Source organism: Equus asinus, chromosome 2 (assembly GCF_041296235.1).
Source record: "Equus asinus isolate D_3611 breed Donkey chromosome 2, EquAss-T2T_v2, whole genome shotgun sequence".
Taxonomy (NCBI): domain Eukaryota; kingdom Metazoa; phylum Chordata; class Mammalia; order Perissodactyla; family Equidae; genus Equus; species Equus asinus.
Window position 1 is genome coordinate 136,535,558 of NC_091791.1, and position 16,119 is coordinate 136,551,676.

General features: G+C 40.7%; 1 protein-coding gene across 9 annotated transcripts in view; it reads right to left on the bottom strand.

Annotated features, from left to right (window-relative positions):
- TLN2 (talin 2) overlaps nucleotides 1-16,119 on the bottom strand; it is a 413,145-nt gene that overhangs the window by 229,750 nt on the left and 167,276 nt on the right. The gene's annotated exons all lie outside the window — the stretch shown is intronic.

The following is a 16,119-nucleotide window of genomic DNA, read 5'->3' on the forward strand; positions in this document are numbered from 1 at the left end:
AAAATTCAGCCTTAAAGCCATTAGGCGGGACAGAACAAGGTAAGTGCCAGCAACAGGTGGTGGGGGTAGGGGTGGGTGCAGTGCCAGGGTGGCCCAGAACAGGGAAAAACAACTAGAAGGAACTTCATGGTGTTAAGTTAGAATTTAAAGCATAGGTGTGAGTTCATGATTTTTAAGATAGACAAGCAGACATGCAGACAGACATGTACACACACACAAAGACGTAGTAGCACTAAGGTTTGTATACATAGATATACAGTTAATCCTTATTATTTACCGATTCCATATCTCCAAACTCACCTAACTCACTAAAATTTAGTTATAACCCCAAACTTAACACTTGTAGCATTTTCCTGGTCATTCTTGGACACGTGCAGTGGTGAAAACATGGAGTCACCCGACACACACGTTCCCAGCTGAAGTCCAAGAAGGCAACGTTCCATTGTCTTGTTTCAGCTCTCAGAGTGTAAACAAGTGGCCTTTTTGAGGTCTATTTAGTGCCATGTTTTTTGCATTTTTGTGCTTTCCTTGTGGTTTCACTATTTAAAATGGCCCCAAGCATAGTGCTGAAGTGCTATCTAGTGTTCCTAAGCACAAGAAGGCTGCCCATGTGCCTCATGGAGAAAATGCATATGTTCGATAAGCTTCCTTCAGGCAGGAGGTAAGTAATGTTGATCATGAGTTCAATGTTAATGAATCAACAATATATATTAAATATGGTGTCCTTAAATAGAAATGCAAATAAAACAAAGTTACGTATTGATTAGTTAACAAAATTGTTGTGACCAGAGGCTGGCAGAAACCTAACCTTGTATTTCGCCAAGGAGCAAAAGTTCAGTAGTTGCTAATTCAGTGTTCACTCTGACTTTCTACATAATTACTGTGAACAAGAAAAATCTAATTTATTCCCTAGCTCTGTCCACTGAGAAGGCCTGGGATGAATGATACCCCAGTAGCAAAGAGCACACTAAGTGCTCAGATTTTGGCTTCAAATGACCTTTTTTTAATAAAAGGTGCGGGGCTCCATGGAGTAAAGGGTGAATCTAGGGCTGAGGAGATGAAACTGGCACATCTCGTGTCAGAACATAAAGGATTGATCAAACAATGATGGAGATGTGTCAAAAGAACACAGGAAGCAGTTTGAAAGGGCTTCTACTAGCCACATCAAGAACAATTTGAACATCAAAATGATAGTAACAGATTATAGCTTGCTGAATAAAATATGAAAACATGAGTCCATAACAATATAAATAAATGAATAAATAAAACGAAAGTTTGATGAGGAACGGAATAGCTACATAGGTTCAAAATACTTCTGTACAAAAAAGTTATGTACTAGAATGGGAAAAAAATAACCTTTTCAGAGGTGAAACTGGCCACCACCACCTCAACCATGTGATGAGGTGACCATCATCAGTAACGGGACAAATCTAGATTGTGCACCACATGATAGGATGCAACAACACAGCACCATTTCTGTGATATTCTTGCCAAAGATGCAAAACTTGAATTTAATCATGAGGCAACAACACACAACCCAAACTGAGGGGTATGCTACAAAATAACTGGCCTTTCATCTTCAAAAGGGTCAAGGTCATGAAAGTGCAAGAAAGACTCATGGACTGTCCAAACTAAAGAAGACAAAAGACACATGACAAGTAATTGCAACAAATGATTCTGAACTTGATCCTCTTGCTAGACGTGGTGTGAATGGGACATTCGGTGAAACCTGAATGTCTGAAGATTATATGGTAGTAATTTTGACGATTGCATTGTGGTTAGGTTCAAGGATGTCCTTTTACAGGAAATATCTGCTAAAATAAAAGTAATTCAGGGTGATTGTGCATTAGGTCAGCCACTTACAACCAAATGGTTCAGGGAACCATCTTTGTGCTATTCTTTCAGCGTTTCTCTAAGTTTGTGATTGCTTCAAAAATATTTCAAAGTATTAAAAAAATTTAAAAAAGGATGCATAACAGAGCAGTAAGGCTGACAAAGACGGAAGCACAGGAGGTGCACTCCTCCTCTCTACTGACTCTTCATCCATTTCTAAAGCACAGTAAACCCCCACAAACCCTCCAGGCTACTGCCCTGCCTCTGTCCTCCCCCACACAGCCACAGATCCTGCGAGACTTCTTGGCACCGACAGATCTCTAATTACTCAGCCTTATTCCTCATCTGCTTCTGCTCAGCACTGCCAAGTTACTTGTGTCTTCCTAGCTGATAACACAGGCATTCACTTGCTAGTCCGTGCCTGTCTGCCCAGCACTGGACAACAGTGGCCACTCTAGTGGGCTCCTCCCATCTCTCTGACCTCCTCGTTCTCAGTCTCCTCCACAGGCTCTCTTCCTTGTTTAAACCTCATGGTCCTTGGGTCCTTTCCTACTCCCTCTTCTCCTCCAACTCCACACCCTTGCCTGGTGGATATCATTTTCTCTTAGGACTTGCATTTGTCAGATCTGCAGATCGAGACCAGACCTCTCTCCTGTGCTCCTCAGCCAAGTCTACACCATATCTCCCCAAGGAACTTCATAAGCATAGAAAATTCATCTTATTCAAAAATGAACTCATCGCTTCTCCCCTACCCCCCTCCCAAACTTGCTCCCCCTTCCTGCTTTCCTGACCTCAATGGCACCAACATCCACCCAATTGCCCAAGTCAGAAATGGAGAATCATCCTGGACAGGACCCTGTCCTGCAATCCCACATCCCATCACTCAAGTCCTGACAACTTTAATTCCTAAATCTCTCTCAAATCTGTCGTTTTCTCCTATTCTAGGATACCATCAACTCCTGCCCAAATCACTGCAAAAGCTTCCCAACTGTGCTCCCCACTTCTGTCCTTATTGTCCTTGACTACACACTCCATATCTCAGCCAGTGGTCTTCCTAAAGTTCACATCTGACTTGATCCCACTCAGCTTAACTCTCTTTAATGGATCCCACTGTTCTTGGGAAAATGTCTAAACCCCTTACTAGATATTACAAGATCTTATCAAATCTGACTCTCTATCTTAAATATTTTCCATGTCCATCCTGATGACAACAATGCTCCTAACATCCAGCAGAACGCCTGGCACTTCGTAAATAGTCAATAAATGTTTGTTGAATGACAGAATTAGTTAGAGGGAGGAGGGTAGGCCAACTTAATAGTTAACACAAACTCAAATCTTCAAATATACAGAAGTATTAAACACGTGACTCACATCCTTGGCAAAGGCTTAACAAAAATGTCAGACAGGGTTTGCACAAAATTATTAGCAGTGCATGGGCAAGGTTCTTTAAGTTAGACACTAAGGAGGAAGAAGGGAAACACACTTGCTTACAGTCAATCAGGTAGCGGTTCTCGCTGGCACATGCTACAGCATGACTCGATTCCACTGTACTTACTGTGTGAGGCCCACTGCCCACAGTGCGCTGATAGCAGACTCAAAAGGAGAGGCACAATGGGGCTACCCAGTGAGACACACACGCACACACACACACACACAGAGCAGGGTTCAGGGGCAGTCAGGTCTGCTCTACACAGGGGTCAAATAAACCCTAAGGAATGAAGACCAAATTACAGGTAAAAATCAAATGGGGAACATCTATACAAACTCACTTAGCACATGATGGTGTGAAAGGATCCTTTTGAATCTTTTATTTATTATTCCTTAAATTTCTCTAAAACTCCACTAAGATATATAGGGCAAGATACACCCAACCACTCTCACCCACTTTCCTTTAGGTACTGCTGGGAAGTCAAAGGAGAGATGTAGTTAAGAAAAAACACACAAAGGCCATTTTAGTTTAAAAATCATCACTGAAATGGAATCAGTAATCTAATTAAGAAGGAGGGGTTGTGCGGGTAAGCTGTCATCAGCCTTTCAAGCCTCGGAAGGAGCTCTTGATGTCTGGATGACAAGTAAAAGGCTACCACGACTTCTGTGACCTCATGATAGCTCTGATGCCTATTAAGCATTAAGAAAGATCTTTTCCTTGGAGGAAAGAGAAAGTCTAAGAGGAATCTAAGGGTGCCTAAAGGGCAGGCGAAAGCCCAGAAGCACACACAGAAAGCAACATCTAAGGGACATAGGACCAAAAGTGACAAAACCACTGCTGTGAAGAGACGCAAGCAGCATAATCACACGGAAAACTCATCAGGGGATGAGAAAAGAGCAGAGGACTCTGTAGTCACTATGGTAATGACAGTGATGCCACTACACCAACAGCTGCAGCCCATGGAGCACTGGCTACGTGCCAGGCCTGTGCCAAACATTATCTTACAACAAACACTATGAGGAGGGTACCATTAACTCCATTCTACACAGGAGAAGACATAGGTACAGAAAGGTAAATTTTGCCAAAATTTGTAAGTGGAGGAAAGTGGTGGGATTAAGACTTGAACCTGATTTTAAAATCAATGACCTTCTGTTTGAAGTACCATTTCTAGTTACTCATTTGTGAAAGTGTGTTCCCATCCAGAAGGAAAAAGGGAGTATCCACTTAACCACTCATAGAAGAATCTAGTAGTGAGGAAGTTAGCTGGCAATACTGTGGTCAAGAAATGCTTTATCACTGACCTTACACTTGGGTTAGCACAACAAACACTCAAGTAATAGATGATCAAGACAATATTTTGACCTACCACCCTTCGTGAGAAAAATGAAATGTGTTGTCTAGGCCTGGATTCTAGCCATCATTGAACTTTTTACTGTTGAACCACAGGTTTCCTTGCCTAGTATCACTCACAATAATTCCAACCTAAAAAAAGATCTTTCTGAAATGGCAAATGTTGCCTTACTAGGTTCTCTAAATCACCAGTAACACTATTAACTAATACTAGTTAACTAGTAACACTGGTGTAACAGTTACATCAGTTACTATTACCACTATATAAGTCTATCAAAATGTATCATATGTATCCAAGGAAGGGAAATTCTCATATTCTGCCCTACAAAGCCTAGATGTGGTGGCATGTCTATCCAAAGAGGCATTTACTGGAATTGCAAACTGTGGCAAACACAAGGAATTAGCTCACTTGTGGCATGGAGAGGCCGGAGAACTAAACATTGTATATTGTCCAGATTCCTTGGCCACTATGGTGCCCAATGTGACTTAGACTTTAATAATGACATGGGTTCACGGGTGACTGATTTGAAACCGAGTCACGGGACAAACAGGCGGAGTGCAAAGGCATCCACAAGAAGCAAGGTCTCCCGGTACAGGAGGCACAGTGTGGGAGCTGGCAGCTCAAGTATTAGGTTCTTAATTCAACAACTTCCCACAGCATCTGTCCTGATTCCAGAGAAAATGGTTCTGGGGGAATGGGGTGTCCTGGAGGCTCAGCTGACTCCTCCAAACCTTCCAAGGATTCTGGAAGCACTCACCTCCTGGATTAAATCTACTCCAGCTTTAACTCCCTAGAGTAGATTTTGTGTCTAATACAGTAAATGTGAGCAATAACAAGATCACTTTTACTAGTTTATTAGATTCTTAAAATATTAGGTATAAAATACATAGCCACAAAGGATAAACAAACTCAATTTATTTTAATTATATTTTGGTATAATATCATTTGGGCTAGGGTAATTCATATAAACTATAGTATCACACAATTTTATAAACCTAAACCTACACTGTAACTCCCCTCATTCATAAACATAACTTGACCTACTTTCTAATATATTCAGCTCCTTCTTGTCTGCATTAATCTGCAGTGACATTTTAAAAGTTGCTCTAATAATTTCCATTATATGAAAATGCACTTTTCATTTATATCATCTTTGATTTTCCTCTCACAAACAAAATACTGTTTTCTCAACAGTTAGCTGGCAAATGTCATAGGAAACAAGATGTATGTGACAGCTGATACAAAAGGTTCACCATTGAATGGGGCTTAACGTTTGGTTTCTTGATAGGGGATGAGGGTGGAAGGAGGAAGAAGAGGCAAAGAAGACAATTTTGCCCTAAGTTCAGACAATGTGGGATGATGGGTTTGAGTCTTCTCTTTGAATATAACCTGTGGAAAATTATAGAGCACAAATTTAATAAATAAATATAAATTCCATATCAAATAATATGAGGTCCACAGTTCCCGATAGTTCTCCTATCACAGGTGACAAAGGAAAAAGAAGAAACCCACTTCCACAGACATCTTCCAATTATATCCACATTGTGACCATCAAGAGCCTCCTGAACAACCTGGGCTCCTTCCTTCAACAAAGCCCTCTTTAACCCACTGTCGATAATCCTTTTAAGCAGGTCCTTCCTGTGCTTGAAAATTTTCTATGGCTACCAAATGCCCAGAGCAGAGGTTGGCAAACTATGGACCACAAGGTAAGAATAGTTTTTAACATTTTTAAACGGTTAAGAAATAAATAAAAAGAATTATAGTTCATGATACACGAAAATTATATGAAATTCAAATTTCAGCATCCATAAATCTAGTTTTATTGGAACACAGCTACACTCATTTTTTTTTTATGAACTGTCTATGAACTGCCCTTTCCACTCCAACAGTGTAGTAGAATAGTTGCAACAGAGATGGTAGCCTAAAATACTTACAATCTAGTACTTTATCCAAGAAGATTGCTAACTTCTGACCTGGAGTATACAATCCATTGCCCTTGGTCTGATAATGCAGGTCACAGAAACCTGGATTTAACCAACCTTCCAAAGCCTTATTTTCTTCTACATGAGGACACAATGTCTACTTCATTGACACGTTCTTCTCCATTTCTCCCAAACATAATGCCCTTTCCCATTCCTGCTCCAAAGCTCTGTTCAGTCCCAACAGCTTGTAGACATCCTTCTTTCTTCATAAAAGGAGTCATATCATACATACATTTAACTTCCATGAGGTTAAAAAAGAAAAATGATTTTAAGAGCGCCCAAGGCGGGGCCAGTGCCTGGCCAAATGGTCAAGTTCACACACTCTGTTTTGACAGCCTGGGGTTTGCTGGTTTGGATCTTGGGCGTGGACCTACACACAGCTCATCAAGCCATGCTTTGGGGGCATCCCACATAGGGGAACTGGAATGACCTACAACTAGGATGTACAACTATATACCGGGGCTTTGGGGAGGGAAAAAAAAAAAGAGGAAGATTGGCACCAGATATTAGCCCTGGGTCAATCTTCCCCACCAAAAAAGCATTAAAAAGCAAGCAAACAAACAAAAAACTCCTCTAAAAAAAAAGACAGAGAGAGAGAGAGAGTGCCCAAGGCTATTCTCCACAGCACTATTTGTAAAACTAAAAGATTGAAAATGCCCAAACGTCCATCAAAAGGGCAGGTTGAGTAAGTTGGAGCAAATCCACACCAACAGAGGACCATGCAGCTGTATTAAAGGCAAAGATTATCTCTAAGCACCACTATGGAACAAGAGCCAGGATAGAATAAGTGAAGAAAGTAAGGTGGAGAAAAGCGTGTACAGTGTAATACTGTTTATCGAAGAAGGGAGGGAGATATAAATATGAAAGCTTGCACACATTTGCTGGCATATTAAAAAAGCAGTGCAAGTGTAAGCCTTACGTTTTTCAATTGCTGGCTATGGGGAGGGAGGAAATAGGATGAGGAAGGGACTAGGGTAAAAGCCAACACCTCTGAATATGCCTTATCTTATATATGAGACTTTGAAACCTTAACAATATCGTGCAAAATTTTTGAAATTAAAAATTGAAAAAAGGAATCTCTAAAAACAGATACAATGAAACCAATGAACCTGACCATGTGCCCAGTTGGTGGCATAATCTTGCAGAGAACTATTCCAAATATTTTTAAAACACAGACTGTTGTGTATATAGCACAAGACATGAAAAAAAATGACTGTCATTGAGAATTGGGGTTTGGGGCATGGATGAAAAAATATAAAGTTCATGAAGCTAAGTAAAAACCCTATATACTTGAATTTCACTTGGAAGTATCGGTATAAGCTAACTGTTTTATCTTTATATATACACATACACACAAATATACACATAATATATGCATACTTCTAATTTTGTCCACTGTAAGATCCAGAAACAATGATCCAGTGGCAATAAACACACCTAGTTTCTTCACTGTGCTTTCAAAATACTCAAAAGAACCAGGGTTCCTTGGAGAAGTGGGGGATCCAATTCTGGAGCAAGAAACAGATTAGATAAGCCTGTAAATTTTGGCACACCAGAAAGTATACAAAAAATACAAGAGTCATGTCAAAAGGACTTGGGAACCAACTTGAATTAGTTTCCACTGGCCCAATATGGCCCAACTTGAGCATCAATAAGAAAACTGAATCGAAACACATCAATTACACTTACATTGAAAATTGCAAAAATCCACCAAAAAAAAAGTTTCAAAAATAAAGGGAAAGTATCAAGCATTTATCCTGACTTTCTTTTATGAACCTCAGAGTAAACATAATTGATGAGATTAAGTTTCTCCTCACATAAGTATTCTCATACATAAACAGGGAGGGAATGACAGAATAAGAACACCATTATTTTGCAATCACTAATAAAGTAAACAATAAAAGCAATTGTCATCAATGACCAATATTACAGAAAGAGAGATCACCAGTAACAACGTATTTCTTTGAGAATACACAGCCCACCTATGGGGTAGTCTGGCCAAAAAACCCTAAAAAACAAAAACCCGGATCTGAATCTGACCAAAACTCAAGATGTAACTAACAAATCATAAAAAACACAAAGGACAGAGGAACACGTTAAATGGTACCATAGGGAAGCAATCATCAAAATTCAGCCTGGGGGAAACTGCACAGCACAGTTTCTCAACCTTGGCACCATGGACATTTTGAGCCAGATAGTTCTTGTTGTGGAGTGCTGTCCTGTCCTGTGCACTGCAGGATGTTTAGCAGCCACCTTGGCCTCCACCCAATAGATGCCAGTAGCAGCTTCCAGTTGTGAGAACCAAAAATGTCTCCAGACATTGCAAAATGTCCCTAGACGGAGGACAGAGATCATCTCCATCTGAGAATCTCTGCTCTAAAGAACACCCCAGTCTCTTCAACAAACAAATTGCCAGGGGGAAGAAACATGGAGAGCGAGCCTATAGATTTAAAGAGAATTAGAGACCTACTAATTGTAACATATAAACCTTATCTAGATCCTGATTCAAAGAAACTTAAACAACTCTAAGACAATTGAAGACATTTGAACATTAATGTGATAGTTAATGATATTAAGGCAGTATTGGCAATTTTGTCTTTGGTGTGATAAGGTATCATAGATAAGTTTTTTTAAAATTCCTATCTTTTAGAGACATACACTGAAATATTAACAGAGGAAAAAATAAAACAACAAAGATGTGCTTCAAAATAATGGATGAGGAGAAAGAAAGGTATGGACTGGCTAAGAATTAATCATCATTGAACCAGGGTGTTAGGCACATCGTTCACTATACAATTCTCTTCACTTTTGAATATGCTTAAAGTTTCCACAATAAAATGTTATGAATAAATAAATCTGGCAGGCAGTTCCACTGCCATTCCTCTCGATGTGCACATAGGCCCCTGAACGACCGTGGGAGGAATGAATTTATAGTTCTCTGGGCCTGCTCAGTTTCTACATGCCTCTTGGGGTCCTATCTGCATGCTGAGAGAGATTCTATTGCTAACAACACGGCCCTTAAACACAGGGGCCAACTGCTTAGCAGCAAGCTATTCCAAAGCTGGAAGAAAAGCCCACTGTGTTGGACTGACTGGGAAACAAAACTCCAGCATCTAATGTGGCATCTTCCTAAGGGATGTTCACGAACAACTTTGTCTATAAGGGACTTTTGTCTTTCAAGTCCACCCTCAAGTAAGGTGTGAAATTTTACTTATCCAAGTCCCTGCCCAAGCTCCATGAGCTGCCCTACCAGCCCTGAACAGCCGACCTTGGGACCTCATTCTAGGTGAGAGAAAATACACTTCTATCTTGTTTAACTCATTGTGGTTTAAAGTCTTTTCAACTATCAGCAGCAAAACTTATGCCAACCATCCAAGAAATAAATCCTACTTTCTCTTAGAAATCTATTCTAGCCCACTAGAAATATCCCTTTCTTCCTCTGAACTTTCTTCTTGCTCATTTGTCACTTACTGTAGACCCTCTACACTACACTCTTTTTGGAAATATGTAGACAAAACAGAACAAAGCCCACGTCATTATATGCGCCACTGCTGATTTTTATTTCTTCCTTCCTAGTTCAGGGTATTGAATACATTTCCTTGGTCCAAATTTTCGCAAAGAGTGGCCAACAGAGAGGACAAGAGTCTCCCTTTTACACAGCTCAACTCCCGTGCCTGCATCAAACTTTCCAAAGAGACGGCGAAACGAGCTGAGTATCCTGGATGACCTGAACACTTGGAGCCAAAAGTTCTCCTGCAGGAGAAATTGTCATTCTTCATTCCTCAGAGGGAAATAAATGGAAGAATATATCATGTATTTAGGGAGTATTTAGGATCAGGTAATAAAAAGACTTCGTAAACTTTATTTCCTTCTCCTGATGAAGGGTTGGGTTCTGTCCCAGTCTTCTAGAAGCTACATTTCTAGGTATGGGATAAAACTTTGACCAAAATTCAAATTGTCCCAAACAGATTTGTCCCTCTAAATCACTATGACCCAAGTTTCACTGGTCTTGCATAACTGTGAAGATTAGCGATCTTTGTATAATGGAACGAAAAAAATGTCTCATAGAGATTACAACTCTGTTCATCCCTTTATCCATACAATCAATATTTTTTTAGAAATTGCCAAGTCAGAATTAAATGTTGCGAGATGAAAGTAGTGTAACTCACTATCAACTTTAAATGCAGGAAATCACTCTTGGTCACCACGGCAACAAAGTAAATATTGACCCCTATCTACTCATTAAGGCTTGACTTCACTAAGTCCAGGTATCTTCTCCACAAGGCACAAGGCCCAGCTCTAATGATTTTCCTTTCATTCAATACTTATTTAGGGCATAAACACAAGAGGTCAAGATGTTCAGAAAATAAGCACCATTTGACCGAGGCAGCACATTAACATTAACATGTTAATGCTACCACCTTGACCTCCCAGAGGTAACAAGGAGAAACTCCATCCATGGCCCCCCACTCCTCAATGGGCTATTCTCATAGAAAGCAGATGACCAACTCAAGGATAAGCCATTCTGGAGAGACTGCTGGTTCCCTCACTAAGGCATCACCCAAGGTCTGCATAGTGAGGAGGGCAAGCAGCCAACACTGTGGGAGACCCACCTGCCATCCATCTGGACACTATCATTACAGTAATTCACCAAATACAAGCACACAGAAAGATTTATGCAGACCAAGCATTCATGAGAGAAAATGAAGTGTTAAAAGTAAAACCTGATTGTCTTTCCAATCTTTCTTCTAAAATATCCACCAAAACACACCATTTATTAAGAGAATCAAATGTACTTGACTTACACACATAAACTTCAGGCTATAAGAAAAACATGTAGATAGTAACAACCACTGACAAAGCACCTTTTCCTACTTACCAGCAGGTTGAGTATGAAGCCCTACTTCCCACTTCAAATTCACAAAGGGAACATTAAGTACATAAGGACAGTCCCACCTCCAGTCACAGAATTCTGTATAACAAGCTCCTGGCCACTTGGCATATCAACAACAAGGATGAGGCAGAGAGTCAAGCAGAGCTGATTTTCCTAGAGCAACAGTGATTTTCAAGGAGGAAGATGGAGGTTTGTCGGGAAAAGTATGCAAGACATTCCAGAAAGACAGAAGTCTTTTCTAACCTAGGAAACCACAGCTGGCACCATGCCTCTGCCTGCCCCAGGATCTAAGAAGCCTTCCCAGTGGAGGCCTTGGAGTTCACTCATCCAGATCACAACTTCTCTGTGTGTGACAAGTCAACGATAGTATCTGTTCCACTGAGCTGGTGTGAGGATTGCGACAGACACCAAGCCTCAAGTACCGAGGTGCCCAACACATCAGATCCTCAGTAAACAAAGGCTGATTTTAAAATGGAGGCTACTGTCCCTACAAAGATACCAGAGCCTGAAGCCATTTTTCCAACAGTAATAACAAGCTTTCCCTGGCCATCAGCACTCAGAGGCAGGTGGCACACCTAGAGATTCAAGTTGTTGCAGTTAAAGGTGGAGGATGGGGGGCTGTGGAAGTGAGACCTCCAGAAACAAAGTGGGTTCCTAGGAGGGATGGGAAGACTGAAAGCCTAGGAAAACTTGAGGCCGCATCCAAGGCAGGTGCTGTGTTAAAGGGAGAATCCATTCAAACACGCCCCATGGAGGGGCCTAGGTGTGAGGACATCAGGCTCAGGGAGGAAGGAATATAATCCCAACACACAACTTGGCTGCATTGAGAACAGCTGCTCTCTAATCCTAACAGGGTAAATGCTGCTTCTTGGTTTTACATTCAGAATCAAGTCATAGGTAAATCCTGGAAGCCCTTATTGAGATTAAACAGAATAGATGTATTACCCCCTCTGAGCATATCAAATTAAAGGTACAGCTATCCCAAACAGAGAGCTTGAATGGAAGGGGTGCAGGAGGGAGTGGTAGACAAGAAACAGTGTTTCTAGGAGCAAGAAATGGAAGAGGCTGCATGTGTCATCTGAGGGTGCAGAGGGGCTCAGCAGAAGGACTGAAAGCACGAATCGGTAGTAGGGAGGAAGGGAGATGGGGATGGCCAGAGCAAGCTAATCAGCCACCATGGCAAGACACCAGGAAACAGCCTCGAAAACTGATAAAGTGAAAGAGGGTGCTGCAAACGCAATATTTATACATCTGGAAATCACCACAAAAGAAGGGAAAATGATCTCCAGAAAAAAGAAGGTGGTTGCTTCTGAGAGGAACAGGTAGGGTGAGACTCTTGTTGCTCTTCTTTATAAGCTGTTCCGTAATGTTTTCTATTTTTCACTATTTGCATGCATTACTTTGACTTCATTTTTTTTACATGTAAGATCCTCTGTAAGACCATTGTTGAGATCACAGCAGCAGGATCTTCCTCAACTTCTCCCAGGCCTTCAGCGATGTGCTGAGACCACTGCAGCTGGCCTTACCATGTGTTTATTTTAACCTTAGTAAAATCATGTCTAAACTCTACAAGTGCACTGGTCATTTAATGGTTCTGCAAAGCTGTCCAATTCTGATTTCTTGTACACAGAATAGAATGGCTTTGATGAGCATTTTAGGTCTTCAGAAAATGAGACCCCACAGCTAAAAAAGAAGTGAATTTTTCAAGGTACATGTTCGATAGGAAAATATTCAAATACAGGCACGAGTATTCCAGAGCCTTTGAGTCCATGAAATCCAATCAATTCTTAGATGGAAAAGGCTCAAGTCGTGACTTCTCTAGGAGGGCTTTTTAACTTTGACAGAAATTAACTGATGAACACAATTAGCCAAAAAGCTTAAGGAAACAGCACGTTCTATTATACCCATGGATTAGTCAGTTTAATTATGAAAAACAATCTGGAAATTGTTGTTCTTGGTCTGAAACATTTACTAAGCATAGACAGCAGAGTAAGGACCCTAGCACATGTCAAGGAATCCTGATCAAGGAGATGATGCTAATTAGGATGATGCTAATTAGGACTCCCAGCCACTCAGGGACCCAGCAGGGGGGGAGCAAGTGGCAATGCCCACAGTAAACAAGCAGAGTAATCCAAAGAACTCAGCTAATGGAGGATGGCAGGAAGACAAAAGTGCATAACGGATTACATTTTTAATGAAGGAAAATAAGCATAGGAACAACTTATCTTTACTGACGTCGTAGCCTTTAAATGACTGATACAGAATGACAAATAGCTATGTGGATCCTGCTCTGAATTTTATAAATTCAATACCCTTCTCTAGACAGCAGTGGGAACTAAAAATTCCCAGATAGCCAAAAATAATGTTTTTCATTTAAAATCACTTTTAAATATTTTTCTTACAAGCCTGCAGGGAAAATAGAGATAAATTCAGAACATTGCACTTATTCTCAAATTCAGAATATATATAACACATGTCATTAAGCAAAACACTAAACAAATCATTTATTACATGCCCCCCACCCCCCACCTACTCTCTATCAATCTCTTTCTCTCATGCATACAACACTTTAAAGCATCACTTTTATTCTTGTGAAGCATGGCTGTCTCAAATCCTTAATTGCTCATCCCTACAAGATCTTCCCAGCATGGCCTGGCCTTCTGAAAGGCTCAGAACATGATTGATTGATTACATTGTTCATTCATTACATTTTAGACCGACTTGGACTGGCCAAGATCCCTTAAAGCAATTCTCCTTCCTCTGGTTTATGTCAAAATAAAGCTCCTGCTAGCATTTATTCATTACTTTAAACACTTTCAGAAGTGTCAAGATTTCAGTTAATCTCTCATATTCCTATACATTTAAGACAAATGTTTCTATTGTTGTTGTTGTTGTTTGATATAGCTTTTCCCAATATCCTCGGGGTGGAAGCAGCCCAACTGAAGCATACAAATCAGGCAGTAACCCAAGAGTTGGGTTGACAGAAGGGAAAACAACCAGGTAAGTCTGTCAAATTTCATTTAGGTTTCCCAGAAAATAGGAATGTTAAAGCAAATGAAAGCCAGAAATCACCAGGGGAGGAATTCCAAAGGGCTGAACCACCATGTTCCCATCAACATAGACCACAGTATAACTTCACAGAATTTTCAGAAGCAGCCAGGACTATGTAGACATCTTGGAACAGGTCATGTTGCTCATTCCTCACATTACTTTACTGTCCTAATAATTCAATCCATTATTACCTCTGTCCTCCATGCACCCTACCCCTTACACACATCCTCACACCTCAAGGAGAAGTAAATGGAAAGCATCGTTTTCCATTCTGTACAGACTCACAGTATAACCATCCACCTGGTACACTCCTTTCAGATCTGACATCTTGAGAAAGCTTATGTCTGATGCGGTTCCTGTCCACTGCACCCAGGCCTTTCAGCCAGACAGGACCACCTAGTGCCCCCTGCAGGTCCTCAAAGGACAACATCCACACCAGGACACGCAAATGATCCCAGGACTGGACAGCTCCTTTACTCTCCCCTATCCAGTGTACATCTGATCCCACTGCCCACAGCTCAAAATCCTGCGGGCATAACACTTGGTGTTCGCACTGGTCTCCCTGGAGTTAGACATTCAACCCGCCTCAACTCTAGTTCTCAGCATCCCCACACCACAGGTGGACACTTACCTGTCAAATACCGCTGGGCCAGAGGCTGCTCACAATGAAGGGAGGATTCTGTACACTTGTAACCGATGACTTAAAACACTGTCAAGTTTACATTTTTCCATTGACTGCAAGGTGGCTCACAGCTAAATTTCATGTATTTTTATCTGGGTTTCCAACACAACAATCTCTTCTCTTCTATTTGAACTGTGACCTCTCTTAGTTGGACCATGCTAGCTGTCAGAGTATTTTCTGGAAATAGTCTATGTATAATTAGAGTACCTTTCTATCCTGCTTCAGAGGAATGATACAGTTTTCGAGGCAGAAGAGCCCTTAGTAGTTACACACCCCACTATTTCCCAAATGCCACTCCTCAGGCCAGTGCTGGCTACCTCATGGCTAAAAGTCATCAGTCCGCAGAGAAATGAGATGAGAAATAAAGAGCATTTTCATAAAGCTAAATATACGCAATCTAAAGACAAATTTATGACATTCCTACTCTTTCAGTATTAAAATATTTCTTCTTTCATGAAATGATGTTAGTAGATGGTAGTTTTTTGAAATCTTTAATAATGAAAAACTATAAACAGAGAGAATAGCATATATATATGTATATAGTGAACCCTCATACACTCATCCAGCTTTAACAATTACCAACTTTGTTTATATAGAGCCAAAAAACATATCAGAAATCGGTTCTGAAATTTCTTTTCCTATTCCACAAGATCTAAAAGGGTGAGAATGACTAGGCTGGGTGAGCCTACACATTTTATAGATGATGACACAAAGACCCGCAGAGATTAACCTGCCCCAGTTGTGCAGCTGGTTAGGAACAGAACTGATTGGTCTGGTTCACCATGATATAGTTTTTGAAGGTAGGAGCATATTCAATCAAGGCATACCCAAGACCTACAGAAGATGGACTTTTGTCCCTGCCCAGGGTATTTCATACGCACTACCTGGGATCATGCA